A 16,683-nucleotide genomic window follows, 5' to 3' on the forward strand; every position below is an offset into this window, starting at 1 on the left:
ATTGTGATAACTAAATCTATATATATATATATATATATATATATATATATATATGCAAATTCTAACAATTTGACATTAATGTAATTCATCTAACTAAAACTAATTCTAAAATTTTCTGATTATATAATTAACATTTCTATAACAATTCTAATATTTATATAACTAAAAAACAGAAAAATTGCTAACATTTCTATAAATATTTCTATTACTAAAAAACAGAAAACATTTATAACATTTCTATATAACTAACATTTCTAATATTTATATAACTAAAAACAGAATAATTTCTAACATTTCTATAACTAAAAAATAGAAAAATATATAACAAACAAACTAATAATGTGTGTGTGTGTGTGTAGTGTGTGTGTGTGTGTGTGTGTGTGTGTGTGTGTAGTGTGTGTGTGTGTGTGGACATGGCGGCCAGGGCGAGCTCACCGGCGAGGCGACGACGGGGCGGCGACGACGGGGCGACGGGACGGGGCGGCGACGACGGGGCGATGGGACGGGGCGGCGACGACGGGGCGGGCGGTCGGGGCGCGACGACGGGGATGACGGGGACGACAGGGACGGGGACGGCCGGGGCGGCGACGTCGATGGGGGCGACGACGAGGGGCGGGGACAGCCGGGGTCGGCGACGAGGGGCGGAGGCGGCGACGTCGACGGGGACGGCGTCGATCGGGGCAGGACGGTGCGACGGAGGGAGGAAACGGAGGGAAGAAACAGAGGGAAGCTGATGTTTTTCAAGTGTTGTATATATAGGATGGAGCTTTAGTACCGGTTGGAGCCACCAACCGGTACTAAAGGTCTGTTTTGGCCAGGCCAAGCGGCGGGAAGCGCCCCCCCCCCCTTAGTACCGGGTGGTGGCTCCAACCGGTACTAAAGGGGGGGTCTTTAGTACCGGTTGGAGCCACGACCCGGTACTAAAGGGGGTGCGCTGGCTCCAGGCGGTGCGCAAGTTTAGTCCCACCTCGCTACCCGAGGGGCTACCGCACTGGTTTATAAGCCCAAGTGTGGTAGCTCTCTCGAGCTCCTCTCCTAAGCAGACCTACTGGGCCTACCTGTCCTCTTCTGCCCTGTTGGCCTACTGGGCCTTTGCGGGCCTGCATCCTGGCCCAACTAATGGTTGTGTTCCTAGTCATATGCAAGTCGCTTTGGCCCAGTAGGCGGGCTTTTTTATTTTCTTAATTTTTTTCACTTTATTTATTTTTGAATTGTTTTTTGCTGTATTTAGAGTTTCTTTGTGAATATTTTTGCTTTAGGTACAAAAAATTACGAACTTTCTGTTAGTGCCGGTAGTTTTCAAATTTGAATAGTTTAAATTTTAAATTATTTGAAATTTGTGTGAATCACTAGTTTGTGAATAACTTAACTTTGCAAAAAGTTTTTTCAGTGATTCTTTTTTCTTATGTTTAATATTAGTGTGTTTTATCATTATATTCAATTTGGTAATGCTTAGGTTATTTAAAAAATGAAATGTCTTTGTAACAGATCAGTTTTCGTCGGAAACCCTGATACTTCGAAAGAGATTGTCCATTTTGTACATGAAGTGTATCTAGTTTTTGCCGTAATCCTCTCTACTTTTTTGCACATGCTATTTGTATAAAATTATGATAGCATGCCAACTTTCAACCTTTTCTGAGTTCATTTGAAATGCTTTTCAATTTCAGGGTCATTTAGCTGGAAAAAATCAGTAAATGCATGAAAAGAATTTGTTTGCACATAAAATTTCTTCGCGTTTCAAATGCCAAAACACATAATTAACTACCCTAACTATTATAGACATTCCCTCCTGGGTGTGAAACACAGAAGAAAGTGATGATAGTGAAGCCGATCACATCCCAGATCTTTGGGTGTGAAACTTTTTCTTCGCGTGTGTCCCTTTGCGCCGTAGCCATGGAAAATCTTCATCATTTAACTGGATGCTCGGGTCAATATTCACTGTGAATGGAGCAATTTCATCAAACTTTTCATAATCTTCTGACATGTCTGTCTTGTCATCCACTCCCACGATGTTTCTTTTTCCTGAAAGAACTATGTGGCGCTTTGGCTCGTCGTATGATCCATTCGCTTCCTTATCTTTTCTTTTTCTCGGCCTGGTAGACATGTCTTTCACATAAAAAACCTGCGCCACATCATTGGCTAGGACGAATGGTTCGTCTGCATACGCAAGATTGTTGAGATCCACTGTTGTCATTCCGTACTGCGGGTCTTCCGTTACCCCGCCTCGTGTCATATTGACCCATTTGCACCGAAACAAAGGGACCTTCAAATCACCTGATCCATAGTTAAGTTCCCATATGTCCTCTATGTAACCATAATATGTTTCCTTTCCCGTGTTGGTTGTTGCATCAAAGCGGACACCACTGTTTTGGTTGGTGCTCTTCTTATCTTGGGCGATCGTGTAAAATGTATTCCCATTTATCTGGTACCCTTTGAAAGTCATTATATTCGAAGATGGTAACTGGGACAGCGAGTACAGGTCATTTTGAATATCGCCATCATTCAGGGCACGTTTCTGCAACCAACCGGCGAAAGTCCTCGTTTGTTCGCGTGTAATCCAGTCGTCAGACTTCTCCGGGTGTTTGGACTGTAGAAAATTCTTGTGTTCCTCCATATACGGAGCCACCAAGGCGGAATTCTGTAGAACTGTGTAGTGTGCTTCAGTGAGAGAATGCCCGTCCATACATATTATTTGATGCCCTCCTAGCGTGCCTTTTCCTTCCAGTCTGCCCTTATGCCGCGATTCAGGAACACCAATCGGCTTAAGGTCAGGAATAAAGTCAATACAAAACTCAATGACCTCCTCATTTTCATGGCCCTTCGAGATGCTTCCTTCTGGCCTAGCACGGTTATGAACATATTTCTTCAAGACTCCCATGAACCTTTCAAAGGGGAACATATTGTGTAGAAATACAGGACCCAAAACGTTAATCTCTTCGCAAAGGTGAACTAGGACGTGCGTCATGATGTTGAAGAAGGATGGTGGGAACACCAACTCGAAACTGACAAGACATTGCACCAAATCATTCTGTAACCTTGGTATGATTTCTGGATCGATTACCTTCTGAGAGATTGCATTGAGGAATGCACATAGCTTCACAATGGCTAATCGAACGTTTTCCGGTAGAAGCCCCCTCAATGCAACCGGAAGGAGTTGCGTCATAATCACGTGGCAGTCATGAGACTTTAGGTTCTGGAACTTTTTCTCTGCCATATTTATTATTCCCTTTATATTCGACGAGAAGCCAGACGGTACCTTCATGCTGAGCAGGCATTCGAAGAAGATTTCCTTCTCTTCTTTGGTAAGAGCGTAGCTGGCCTGACCCTGATGTATGCCGTCTTTTCCGTGCATACGTTGCTGGTCCTCCCGTGCCTCTGGTGTATCTTTTGTCTTCCCATACACGCCCAAAAAGCCAAGCAGGGTCACGCAAAGATTCTTCGTCACGTGCATCACGTCGATTGCGGAGCGGACCTCTAGGTCTTTCCAATATGGCAGGTCCCAAAATATAGATTTCTTCTTCCACATGGGTGCGCGTCCGTCAGCGTCCTTCGGAACAGGTTGTCCGCCAGGACCCTTTCCAAAGATTACCTTCAAATCCTTGACCATATCATGTACATCAGCACCAGTACGGTGGCGAGGCTTCGTCCGGTGATCCGCCTCACCTTTGAAATGCTTGCCTTTCTTTCTTACGGGATGCCTTGTCGGAAGAAATCGACGATGTCCCAGGTACACATTCTTCCTACAACTATCCAAATATATACTGTCGGTATCATCCAAACAGTGCGTGCATCCGCGGTATCCCTTGTTTGTCTGTCCTGAAAGGTTACTGAGAGCAGGCCAATCATTGATGGTCACGAACAGCAACGCCTTTAGGTCAAATTCTTCCTGTCCGTGCTCATCCCACGCACGTACACCTGTTCCATTCCACAGCTGTAATAGTTCTTCAACTAATGGCCTTAGGTACACATCAATGTCGTTGCCGGGTTGCTTAGGGCCTTGGATGAGCACTGGCATCATAATGAACTTCCGCTTCATGCACAACCAAGGAGGAAGGTTATACAAACATAGAGTCACAGGCCACGTGCTATGGTTGCTGCTCTGCTCCCCAAAAGGATTAATGCCATCTGCGCTTAGACCAAACCATACGTTCCTTGGGTCACCTGCAAACTCCTCCCAGTACTTTCTCTCGATTTTTCTCCACTGCGAACCGTCAGCGGGTACTCTCAACTTTCCGTCTTTCTTACGGTCTTCTGCGTGCCACCGCATCGCCTTCGCATGCTCTTTGTTTTGGAACAAACGTTTCAACCGTGGTATTATAGGAGCATACCACATCACCTTGGCAGGAATCTTCTTCCTGGGGCGCTCACCCTCGACATCACCAGGGTCATCGCGACTGATCTTATAACGCAATGCACCGCATACCGGGCAAGCGTTCAAATCCTCGTACTCACCGCGGTAGAGGATGCAGTCATTAGGGCATGCATGTATCTTTTGCACCTCTAACCCTAGAGGGCAGACAACCTTCTTTGCTTCATACGTACTCTCGGGCAATTCGTTGTCCTTTGGAAGCATATTCTTTATCATTACCAGCAACTTTCCAAATCCCTTGTCAGATACACCATTCTCTGCCTTCCATTGCAGCAATTCAAGTGTGGTGCCCAACTTTTTTTGTCAGCTTCGCAATTCGGGTACAACAATTTCTTGTGATCCTCTAACATGCGCTGCAACTTCGTCCTCTCCAGATCACTTGCGCAGTTTCTCTTTGCATCGGCAATGGCCCGACCTAGATCATCAGCGGGCTCATCTGATGCCTCTTCTTCAGCTTCTTCCTGCATTGCCGGCTCAGCTTCTTCCCCCATTGTTGTATCATCGTATTCAGGGAACCCATGGCCAGGATAGCCGTCGTCGTCCTCTTCTTCTTCATTGTCTTCCATCATAACCCCTATTTCTCCGTGCTTGGTCCAAACATTATAGTGGGGCATGAAACCGGACTCAAATAGGTGGACGTGAATGGTTCTTGACGTAGAGTAACTGTGACCATTCTTACAGCCAGCACATGGACAAGGCATAAAACCATCCGCCCGCTTGTTTGCCTCAGCGGCAAGCAGAAAAGTATGCACGCCATTAATGAACTCGGGAGAGCATCGGTCATCATACATCCATTGTCGGCTCATCTTCATTACACAACACCGAATAGACCAAATTAATACAAGTTCATACATAAAGTTCATATACAACACTTAATTAAATGCAACATACAAATAACTCTCTAGCTAAAGAATTTAAATGCAACAACAAATGCGATGAAGATCGCAACTAAGGTAACAATTGATCCAACAGCATAATGATACCAAGCCACACTATCAATGGCATATTTTCTAATCTTTCTAATCTTCAACCTCATTTTCTCCATCTTGATCTTGTGATCATCGACGACATCGGCAACATGCAACTCCAATTCCATCTTCTCCCCCTCAATTCTTTTCAATTTTTCTTTCAAATACTCGTTTTCTCTTTCAACTAAATTTAACCTCTCGACAATAGGGTCGGTTGGAATTTCCGGTTCACATACCTCCTAGATAAAAATATCTATGTCAACTTGATGGGCATAATTTGTCATAAACACGAAATGCAACAACTAGTTTTAAAAGAGAATATACCACATCCGAATCATAACAAGGACGAGGGCCGACGGGGACGGATATCAAAACCATGGCACTATGTATAACAAACAACGTACGGGTAAGATAATTATACGAGTAACTATATATCCAAATCACACAAACATCAATTTGGTAATGTAAAACATTCATGAACAAGAGCCTCACCACAAGGTGGTGCCGGCGACGGGACGGTGCGGGCGATCGACGGTGGTTACGACGGAGATTTAGAAGGCACTAAGTAAACCACACCTACATATGCAAACTAAGTGTTATTTTTGACCTCAAATTGCATATAAATCAAATACTAGCAAATATAATTCCTCCCAAATTAATCACTATACAAAGCATTGCAAGAGCTAATCTAGCAATGAGAGTTGAAAGGACAAAGTTGCTAACCTTTGTGATCATTTGAATGGATGGGGGCCTTCAAATCTTGACAAATTTTGGGCAAAATTTGTGAGGAGCTCGAGGAAGAGAGGGGAAGAACAGAGGAAGTGAGGGGAAAGGGGAAGAACAGAGTGGCTCGGGTGGACGAAGGGTTTATGTAGGTCGACCTTTAGTACTGGTTCGTGCCACGAACCGGTACTAAAGGTGCTGGAGGGGCCCCAGACTGACAACACCCTGCCACCACTCTCTTTAGTACCGGTTCGTGGCACGAACCGGTGCTAAAGGTTTGCCACGAACCGGTACTAATGAGAGCGGCCGGCTAGCCATTGGAACCGGCACTAATGGACACATTAGTGCCGGCTCAAAATCAAACCGGCACTAATGTGTCTCATATTAGGTCCTTTTTCTACTAGTGAAGGCTCGTCAATCCCCACACGATGCCCGGGTTGAAGCCCAAGGTGCCCTCCAGGAAATCCGAATTCGGAGTTCTCCAGGGGTGTTTGCGGATCTTCCGCGCAGCGTATCCGACGCCACAGAATTCTACCGAGCCGAAGAGGGGAGCTCTACGAAGAAGCTGTTTTGGTCACAATATCTTGCGCGAGAACATCCAGTGCCCTTATCGATCAGCTGAAACAGTTGGTCGAGCTGCATAGGGCGGCCGAACTAGCCATGAAGGATTTAATAATCCGGCTATAGCCTGCCAAAGCTATTCCCAGCAGCTAATTCGGACTCGTGAAGCAGCTAGTCAGTGCCTGCCCTCGGCTTGACGCCATCAAGCAGTCGGTCTGCATTGAAGGTGCGCGAATGACCTTTGCCCGCGCCAAAATGCACTGGGTGAAAATGGATGCCACGAAGTTGATGACCGAAGGACCGCCTGCAGGGAAGGAGCACCGCAAGCCCGAAATGTACTATGACAGTGTCTTGGAGGGATCCCGCATTATGGAGGGACAATGTGCCAAGGATGTTATATTTCCATGAATACATTCATGTTATCCTGTGCTGTAATATGAAAAAAGATCGTTCTGTAATATAATGCTTGTTATTTAAAATTTTACCTCCTGTGCGGCCGTTTTATATTAATTCTGAGAGTTGGCTAGTCGTCGGCTTCAGCCCCCACGTAGGAAGTACGGGGGTGTTTGGGATAAATTTAAACACTCTTTACCCCAGATTTTGGTCCTTAAAGGAGGTGTTTAGCGCAACGAACCGGACAATCGGACTATAAGGCTTTATCACCCTCACTTAGCCATAGGAGTTTGACAATAAAAATTTAGGCACAACCCCTGGTGTTCGTAAGTCCGAACTTGGGGTACTGTAAACACCTAATCGGATAAAAACCAATTCATCACACGATGCATTAGATATTGCGTAATGAGGAAGAAATCGCTAAGGATTTTGTGACCTCTCGAACAGCTGACCAGCTCTTGCCGCATCATGACAATCAGTTTTTGGCTTTCTCTACTGAGGTGCTCGTTCGGAAGAACCGGGACACAATTGCAGTAGTTCTCCCTTTACTACCCTTGTTGATATAGCAGAACGTAAGGTAGCAAGCACAGGAGCCGGGCAACCCAACTATTGACCCAAGACATGATTCAGAGCCGATGCATATAATGCTATAAGTTCGGAGTGCCGAACAATCGTAAAAGTGTACGGACTTTCTTGCCGTGTTATGGGGTACAATGAAGCCCCTAGCGAATTAAGGCGTACTAGAGTGTATGGTTGCAATTGACAAAAATATCAAAAAATGAAACAGCAAGTTAATGTCATATAAGTAGAGCCGCAAATTGTAATTTAATAATATGTCGAAGCGCATGTGTACAAGTAGTGCGATAAACAATATGACTTCTGAACCTTCTTAGACCAGGGGGAGCTGCGTGCGGGTCCGGAGACGAATAGAAGGATCATCGAGAAGAATATCTAGAGATTCCCTCGTGCGTTCGAGCTACTTCTCTCCTTGGTATATCCGTCCTTTGATAGGTCCGGCAATCAGGTCGCCAGTAACGGCCTAGACAAAAGTAACCTAAAAAGAAAAAGAAAATGTAAAATAATGTGTGTCCAGGGGCGGTTGAGCCGCATTGTGGGACACAACCTAGCTGTGCCTCCGTCTATCCCGATGGTATTTTAAGTGCGTAGTTATATACGCGCGGTACAAGGGCTGCAGTTTGGTCGGGGTTGGGATGAAGGCCGAATCGCTAGTCATGCTCTTGACGAGCTAGGCTGTCCTGCTGCAGGGTAGTTCAGACTCGTTTGACAGTGTCCGGGAGCTTGGCCGCCAAATTAAGGTTCGACCTGAAGAGGCCGCTCTGTGCTTCTGCTGCGAGGGCAATGGTGTGCTCCTCGGTACAGAGGGAGCGTTCTGTATTTCCATTGACTGTTATGATACTGCGTGGACCGGGCATCTTGAGCTTGAGATAAGCATAGTGTGGCACCGCATTGAATCGAGTGAATGTGGTTCGTCCAAGCAGTGCATGATAGCCACTACGGAAAGGAACGATATCGAAGATTAACTCTTTGCTTCAGAAGTTATCCAGGGATCCGAAGACCACTTCCAGTGCGATTGAGCCCGTACATCGGGCCTCTACGCCTGGGATGACACCTTTAAAGGTGGTTTTAGTGGGTTTGATTCTTGAGGATTCAATACCCATTTTGCACACTGTATCCTGATAAAGAAGGTTCAGGCTGTTGCCATCGTCCATTAGGACTCGTGTTTGAGTAGATCCGTTTTGTCCTATGGGTTAATCGTGATCTCGATTGGTATGATTGTATATTTTATATATGGTGTTGTCCTACGGTGCCCTCCATCTCGCGCAAACGTAAGGGGCCCCCACTATAGGGTGTTGCAATATGTTCGTGATTCCCTTATGGTGGGTTGCGAGAGTGACAGAAGCTTAAACCCGAGTAAGTAGGTTGTTGCGTATGGGATAAAGAGGACTTGATACTTAATGCTATGGTTGGGTTTCATGACCTTAACGATCTTTAGTATTTGCGGATGCTTGCTAGGGGTCCAGTCATAAGTGCATACAATCCAGGTAGAGAAAGTATGTTAGCTCATGCCTCTCCCTCATAAAATTACAAGAATGATTATCGGTACTTGTTATCGATTGCCTAGGGACAAATGAATTTCCTGTTGACAAAGCTATTTATACTCTTTTATTACCTTGCAATTTATTCGTAGTTTTATGCTCGCAAAGAACTCGTAGTTTTATTCTTGCAAAATAGTTTCATACTTGTTCTGGGTAAAGCAAACGTTAAAGTGTGTGTAGAGTTGTATCGGTGGTCGATAGAACTTGAGGGAATATTTCTTCTACCTTTAGCTCCTCGTTGGGTTCGACACTCTTATTTATCGAAGAAGGCTACAAACGACCCCCTACACTTGTGGGCTATCATTATTCAGAAGTTCTATATCATTTCCAATGAGTAATATGTCATCCACATATAACACCAGAAATGCTACAGAGCTCACACCAACTTTCTTGTAAATACAGGCTTATCCGTAAGTCTATATAAAACCATATGCTTTGATCACATCATCAAAGCGTATATTCAACCTCCGAGATACTTGCACCAGTCCATAAATAGATCGCTGGAGCTTGCACACTTTGTTAGCTCCTTTAGGATCACCAAAACCTTCTGATTGCATCATATACAACTCTTCCCTAAGAAAACCGTTGAGGAATGCAGTTTCTTACCATCCATCTGCTAGATTTGATAATCATAAAATGCGGCAATTTCTAACATGATTCAGACAGACTAAGCATCAATACGGGTGAGAAATTCTCATCGTAGTCAACCCCTTGAACTTATCGAAAACCTTTTGCAACAAGACGAGCTTTGTAGACAGTGATGTTACCGTCAGTGTCCATATTCCTCTTGTTCGATCTATTCTTAATGGCTTGTCGATCATCAGGAAAATCCACCAAAGTCCACACTTTGTTCTCATACATGGATCCTATCTCAGATTTCGTGGCCTCAAGCCATTTTTTGGAATCTGGGCTCATCATAGCTTCTTCATAGTTTGTAGGTTCACCACTGTCTAACAACATGACTTCCAGGACAGGGTTATCATATCACTCTGGTGCAGTACGCGTTCTAGTCGACCTACGAGGTTCAGTAGTAACTTGATCGAAGTTTCATAATCATCATCATTAGCTTCCTCTCTAGTTGGTGTAGGCATCACGGAAACGGTTTTCTCTAGTGTGCTACTTTCCAATTCGAGAGAAGGTACAATTACCTCATCAAGTTCTACTTTCCTCCCACTCACTTCTTTCGAGAGAAACTCCTTCTCTAGAAATGACACATTCTTAGCAACGAAGTTCTTGCCTTCGGATCCATGGTAGAAGGTGTACCCAATAGTTTCTTTAGAGTACCCTATGAAGACGCACTTCTCCGCTTTGGGTTCGAGATTATCAGGTTGAAGCCTTTTGACATAAGCGTCACATGCCCAAACTTTTAAGAAACGTCAGCTTAGGTTTCTTGCCAAACCACAGTTCATACGGTGTCATCTCAACGGATTTAGACGGTGCCCTATTTAACGTGAATGCGGCTGTCTCTAATGCATAACCCTAAAACAATAGTGACAAATCGGTAAGAGACATCATAGAACACACCATATCTAATAAAGTATGGTTACGACGTTCGGACACACCATTGTGCTGTGGTGTTCCAGGCGGAGTGAGTTGTGAAACTATTCCACTTTGTTTTAAATGAAGGCCAAAACCGTAAACCAAATATTCGCCTCCGCGATCAGATCGTAGAAACTTTATTTTCTTGTTTTGATGATTCTCCACTTCACTCTAAAATTCTTTGAACTTTTCAAACATTTCAGACCTATGTTTCATCAAGTAGATATACCCATACCTACTAAAATCATTTCCGAAGGTGAGAAAATATTGATACCCGCCGCGTGCTTCAATACTCATCGGACCGCATACATCGGTATGTATTATTTCCAATAAGTCATTAGCTCGCTCCACTGTTCCGGAGAATGGAGTTTTAGTAATCTTGCCCATGAGGCATGGTTCGCAAGTATCAAATGATTCATAATCAAGTGATTCCAAAAGTCCATCCGCATGGAGTTTCTTCATGCGCTTTACACCAATATGACTTAAACGGCAGTGCCACAAGTATGTTGCACTATCATCATCAACTTTGCATCTTTTGACATCAATATTATGAATATGTGTATCACTACGATTGGGATTCAATAAACTATTTACGTTGGGTATATGACCATAAAAGGTTTTATTCATCTAAACAGAACAACAATTATTCTCTGACTTAAATGAATAACCATATTGCAATAAACATGATCTAATCATGTTCATGCTCAACGCAAACACCAAATAACATTTATTTAGGCTCAACACTAATCCCGAAGGTAGAGGGAGTGTGTGATGTCTACTACGCAACCTTCTTCTTGTAGACTCGTGTTGGGCCTCCAAGCGCACAGTTTTGTAGGACAGTAGCAAATTTCTCTCAAGTGGATGACCTAAGGTTTATCAATCCATGGGAGGCGTAGGATGAAGATGGCCTCTCTCAAATAACCCTGCAACCAAATAACAAGAGTTTCTTGTGTCCCCGACACACCCAATACAATGGTAAATTGTCTAAGTGCACTAGTTCAGCGAAGAGATGGTGACACAAGTGCAATATGGATGGTAGATCTGAAAATATGAAAACAGCAAGGTAGCAAGTAACAAAAGTGAGCGAAAATGGTATTGCAATGCTTCGAAACAAGGCCTAGGGTTCATACTTTCACTAGTGCAAGTTCTCTCAACAATAATAACATAACTGGATCATATAACAATCCCTCAACGTGCAACAAAGAGTCACTCCAAAGTGACTAATAGCGGAGAAGAAACAGAGAGATTATTGTAGGGTACGAAACCACCTCAAAGTTATTCTTTTCGATCAATCCATTGGGCTATTCCTATAAGTGTCACAAAGAACCCTAGTGTTCATAGTAAAATAACACCTTAAGACACACATCAACCAAAACCCTAATGTCACCTAGATAGTCCAATGTCACCTCAAGTATCTGCGGGTTTGATTATACGATATGCATCACACAATCTTAGATTCATCTATCCAAACCAACACAAAGAACTTCAAAGAGTGCCCCAAAGTTTCTACTGGAGAGTCAAGACGAAAACATGTGCCAACCCCCATGCATAAGTTCACAAGGTCACATAACCTGCAAGTTGATCACCAAAACATACATCAAGTGGATCATGTGAATATCCCATTGTCACCACGGATAAGCACATGCAAGACATACATCAAGTGTTCTCAAATCCTTAAAGACTCAATCCGATAAGACAACTTCAAAGGAAAACTCAATCCATTACAAGAAATTAGAGGGGGAGAAACATCATAAGATCTAACTATAATAGCAAAGCTTGTGGTACATCAAGATCGTGCCAAATCAAGAACACGAGAGAGAGAGAGAGAGAGAGAGAGAGATCAAACACATAGCTATTGGTACATACCCTCAGCCCCGAGGGTGAACTACCCCCTCCTCATCATGGAGAGCGTCGGGGTGATGAAGATGGCCATCAGTGATGATTCCCCCTCCGACAGGGTGCCGAAACAGGGTCCCGATTGGTTTTGGGTGGCTAGAGAGGCTTGCGGCGGCAGAACTCCCGATCTTGGTTCTGTTTTGAAGTTTGGGGATATATAAGAGGTGTTGGCGTTGAGAACAAGTCAGGGGGGGTCCACGAGGCAGCCACAAGATAGGGGGTCATGCCCTTGGGGGGGGGGGGGCTCCACCCTTGTGGTGGCCTCGGGACTCTTATAATTTCCTTATAATTTGCTTATCACCTTATTGTATTTGCTCTAAAACTGTGCTAAGAAATCAGCATCGGGAGAGCCCTCAAAAGTGCAGCTCTGATCCAAAATCAAGTGGCACATTCATGGACATGTGTGAAACTGAACAACTATTTTATTTCATTGGAAAAAGCTCAAGGGTTTTGCAGGAAATGCAGGATGGTTTCTTTATCCATTTATGTCGTTTGTTGGATTTAAGTGTCAATACAATTCTTGGAAGGCATATCTAGTCCTGAAAAGTGACATGGACAAGGACGGGCATAGTACCGTGCTTTCAAACTTTAGTACTCCCTTCATTCCACAATGTAGTGCTTCCTCTATCCCCGTGCTTCAACTTTGACCGCAAATTTAACTACCAAGACCGATTACGGTGGGAGCAAAAATTACATCAGTGAATTCGTATTCGAAAGAATTTTTTAATTATATAATTTTTTCTCCTGCCGCAGTTGGTCTCGTTGGTTAAATTTATGGTCAAAGTTGGACCTCGGAAAGCGCGGGCGCACTATATTTTGGAATGGAGGGAGTATCGGCTAGTCTTTTCTTGTGTGTGGTCAATTTAGAGAGCTTTATCCAAAATAAAACATTGCTAGGACAAGCAGCCAACAACAGGCTGGTCTCTACGGCAAAAGACCCATTCTTAGATGTATACAAAGCACCCGAGAACACAAATAAGGTGGATAGTAGATTTGAGCAATTTTTACAAGTGCTCCTTGTCTTTTGGATCAAATTTAATTATTTATTTAAAAAAATTCAAATGATAAATTATATTCTATAGCAAAAAGAAATGATACATATGAACAAACTTTTTATACTTGTTAAGTCTATGACCAAATTTTGACCTAAAAAAATGAGGTATCCTGGAAGCCCGGATAGGATTTGATTGCGGAGGACACGCCAAAACCACGTTTCAGTATTTGATTGATATCGCAGCAACTTGGCACTGGAGTACACCACCTCGAAGTGCATATTAAAACGGGTATAGTCTACTTTTCCTCCCCGGGCCAAGTGCTCAATCTAATTCAAGTGTTAAGGTGGTGAATTTATTCGAAATCCCAATGCCTCATCTCTCGCTCTAGCTCGAAAGAAACCATCATCACCCGTCTCCGAGCAGCAGCGATTTGACAATGACATCGGGCATCCCGTCGGCGACCGGGAACAGGTGGCCGGCCGTCGGGAGCTCGTGGTAGATCACCCAGGGGAGCCTCTTGCTGATGTACCGCGACAGGGCAACAGGCACGAACAGGTCCTCGACTCCGTGCCACAGGTGCACCTTCACATCGTCGCCGACGCCGGCGAACGCGTTGCCCGGCTGCAGCGGGCTCCATCCCCACTTCCCGAACCCGACGATCATGTCCCGGTGCAGGGACTCGTGCTCCCCTTGCTGCGTGACCTGCTTCTGCACATCACCCGAAGAAGCAAGAAAACCAAAGCGTCAGATCAGGAGCTTAATTGCTACTGTAGTTCATTCAAGTTCAAGCGTTCTTCTTGCATTGTGGGCTCGCTGGGCGAACTTGGCGGTGAGCGGCTTGTCTTCCTTGGAGTATATGGCGGGGTTCCGGGCCTTGACGCTGGAGCTTGGGAACAGTCTCTGGGTGTTCCACCAGTTGGCCAGCCACGGGAGGTGGTGGGCGACCCAGACGGCGGCTCGGTCCTGCGGGAACTGCACGTACCACGCCTCCTGGTACACGTCCGGCGGCAGGCCGGACCACCAGTAGTTGCCTACCGGCGCGAGAATGGCCACGCCGGCGAGCCTGCGCCGGCCGATTCCATGGTTAAGACGTCACAGGTTGCAATGGGGAAGAAGATGAGATTCCACCGCTTATATTACCTGTGCGGGATGTGCTTGAGGCAGCTCCACATGATCTCGCCGCCCATGGAGAAGCCCATGAGGTGGAACTTGGGCTCCAGCTGCAGGTTGTCGGCCAGCTCCGCGATGTCGACGGCGATGCTCTCCTCCGTCCGCGCCGGGTGCGCGTCGCTCTCGCAGTACCCCGGCCGGTCGAAGGACAGCACAGGTAGATGCCCAGTTCTTGGAGCAGCCCCTGAAAACAGAGTACAACTCCTCGATCATTCAACTCTTGTTCGTTGCGCTTGATTCATACATAGATTGATTCCAAATCCCTGACTCCATGTACCTGGGAGACGTTGAGCACGTCGTATCTGCAGCAGAAGAAGCCATGGACAAAAATGATCTTGTACTTGGCCTGCTCCTTTGGGACGCCGGATTCCAGGTAGGCCAGGTGCCTGCCGTCCCTCAGCTTTGTCCGGTTTGCCGTCACCGGAGGCCCGCCCGGCGAGCCAGGGACCTTTGGCGGCGGCGGCTGAATCTGGTTGTAGAGCAGGGCGGAGAAGAACACGAGCAGAGTCAGTGGCAGCTTCTTGGCAACGCCTGTGGGATAAGAAAAGTCAGCCATGGATAAATCTTTGCTTAGTCAAGCGAGCCAGAACGACGGAGGTGAACCGAGAGGGAGAAGAAGCGGGGATGATGACCAGAATACGCTGTGGCCGGCGCTGCAGGCCTGTTGCCGGCACCACGGCCGCGGAGGGGCTCACCGGCCGGCATCGCTCCGCCGCACCGCTCGCACGGGAGGAAGAAGATTTCGATGCTCGCGGCAACGTGCCTTGCTGGCTGGCTCGCTGCCCCTTATAGCGCGCTGCGTGTACATGTGCTTCTGTCGTGCACCAGAATAAATGAGCATGCCTCAGCGTTCAGCAAGATAGGTTGGGTGTGCTGAAAACTGTCCATCTAGATTTAAAACCAGATTACCACAGGTGCTCACATTTTACTAGATTTATTTTAATCTTTTCGATGTCATTATCCTTTTTTAATGGCATGAGACACCCTTTGACTATGAATTACACGTGACGACGTCGTTAATATCAAAATATGCCGACTACATCTCTTGAAGGTGTATGTGCGTATATGTACAAGCATTTGCGTTTGTACTGTGTTTTTCAAACAAAAAACATGCTCATGACTGTTTTCGGTGTGTATACCAATGCAATTTTTTTTATTATGCTCACCCTGTCTCTTGATATAAGACGTTTTTGCAGTTTACGGGTTCTAAGAGAAGGAACTGCCTATTTCGACCGAAAAGAACATGCCATTCTACATGGTAATTGGGAAATTGCGGAAGCTTGGTTTGATCAAGCTACTTAATATTGGAAACAAGCTATAGCGCTTACTCAGGAAAATTATATTGAAGCACACAACTGGTTGAAGATTATGAAGCGCTTCGAATTTGAATAAGACCACGCTCCTTCTTTTTCATAAAATGGGTGGTTCAGTTGTTGGTCCATCAATCAAATGAATTAGGTCGTAAGATCGAATCAAGAATTTCATTATATTCATTTCTTATACCTTTCATTTTGTATTTCATATGAATAAGCCATAGGGATAGGATCTAGAATATAGAAGTGATAAAGTGAATAAAAAGAGAGGGGAAAAACTGCAAAAATGTCTTGGACGCGTCTAGCTGGCGCCCGGGCGCTTGGGAGGGTTACCGAGCGGCTGACGTAAAAGGAAAGACCTGGTCGGGCGCGTGGTCAAAAAGGAAAGTCTCCAATCCTCCCGCGCGCGAAACATCAACTACCAACCACGGTGCCCGCGTGCGACAGCTGGCCGTGGGGATCACGTGAACCCAACCACCCGCCCCCGCCTTTGTACCTCCACACCCGAATCTCCCCTCTAACTACCCCCACGCCATCTACTTCTTCCCCATGAAAGAAGGATTCGCCATGGTGAAACCTCCATCGCCAGGAAAATCCATGGCGGCTCCAAAAAATTAAGAACAAAAGAGGGGAAGAGAG

General features: G+C 45.3%; 1 pseudogene; it reads right to left on the reverse strand.

The window, feature by feature from the left end:
- Positions 1–13,628: 13,628 nt before the first annotated feature.
- On the reverse strand, positions 13,629–15,581 carry LOC123093194 (uncharacterized; annotated as a pseudogene).
- Between the last annotated feature and the right edge of the window lie 1,102 nt (positions 15,582–16,683).

This window comes from Triticum aestivum, chromosome 1B (assembly GCF_018294505.1).
Source record: "Triticum aestivum cultivar Chinese Spring chromosome 1B, IWGSC CS RefSeq v2.1, whole genome shotgun sequence".
NCBI classification, from domain to species: domain Eukaryota; kingdom Viridiplantae; phylum Streptophyta; class Magnoliopsida; order Poales; family Poaceae; genus Triticum; species Triticum aestivum.